Below are 1,520 nucleotides of genomic sequence, written 5' to 3'. Positions count from 1 at the left end.
GTCAAGCAGCAGGTCACTATCAGGTCGATCAGAAGCAATGTAGCTACGGGTTGCGTGACTCTGAGGATGTATTCGCAGTTTTGAATTATGCCCTATGTAGTGACACTTTTTTAGGCAAACTGCCATTCCGATAGTCCTTTTTCTTCCTCTCCCTCTTTTTCTCACCCATCTCTCCATTTTTTTTCCAATTTATGTATGAATGTTAATATATATATATATATATATATAATATATATATTTATGTATATAATAATATATATAATATATAATGATGCATATATATAGTTATATATATATATATATATAGTATATATTTATATATATATATATAAAAAATATAGATAATGCCATACACACGCCCGACAATACACACCCACATACAAAAATGAAAAAAAAAAACATACATCATACATATATATAGGTAAAATATATATATATATATAATCTATTATATATATATATATATACATATATCTTCCCCCTCACCTCCCTCTCTATCTAACCCTATCTCTCTTCCTTTTCTCACACTCAATCTCCTCTCTATTTCTCCACTTACCTCCCCCTCTCTCTTTCCTCTTCTCTCTCTCTCATTCTCTCTCCCTTTGAAGCTTTCCGTTCAATATATCCTCTCCTCCTCATAACTCCTTATTGTCCCATATTCGCTTATCTCTCCTTCAAAATTACTTATCACTGCATTAAAAAAGGTCAATGAAATAGGAAAGCGATCCCAAGAGACCCAGTGTATTCGAAGCTTGGTATGTGTGGTCAATACCTCCGTTTTGCTCAATGGAATTCCTGGCCGTTAAGCTTCGTTGAATATTACGAAAAATGACTCGGTATATGATGTATGTGAGGTATGTTATTTGTATGTGTTGAGTGAGAAGAGAGAGAGAGAGAGGAAGAGAGAGAAAGAGAAGAGAGAGAGAGAGAGAGAGAGAGAGAGAGAGAGAGAGAGAGAGAGAGAGAGGATAGAGAGGGGGAGAGAGAAGAGAGAAGAGAGAGAGAGGCATGAGTGAGTTATATATATAAATATATATTTATATATATTTATATATATATATATAAAATAAAATAATAAAATAATGTATTTTTTATATATCTGTAATCTTATATAATATATATTATATAAATATACATATATATATATATATATTTTATAAATATATATATTATATATATTTAAATATATAAACATATATACATATATACAAGAACATATATAAACAACAAACTAAAAAATAAAATCTCTAAAATATATATATATATCTAAAAATATATATATACCAATAAATCTACACCCAAAACACACACACAGCACAAAACACACACACACACACACCCACATATTATGTAAATATAAATATATATATATATATATATCTATATATAATTAATATTTATATATATATTACTTACATATTATAATATATATAAATAAATAAAATAAACATATATATATCTATATATATATATATAATAATATATATATATATATATATATATTATATGTACATACACCA

The sequence above is a fragment of the Penaeus japonicus genome, unplaced genomic scaffold (assembly GCF_977035675.1).
Source record: "Penaeus japonicus unplaced genomic scaffold, GWHDUDI00000001_assembly GWHDUDI00000040, whole genome shotgun sequence".
Taxonomy (NCBI): Eukaryota; Metazoa; Arthropoda; class Malacostraca; order Decapoda; family Penaeidae; genus Penaeus; species Penaeus japonicus.
Note: the sequence above shows the minus strand (reverse complement) of the source record.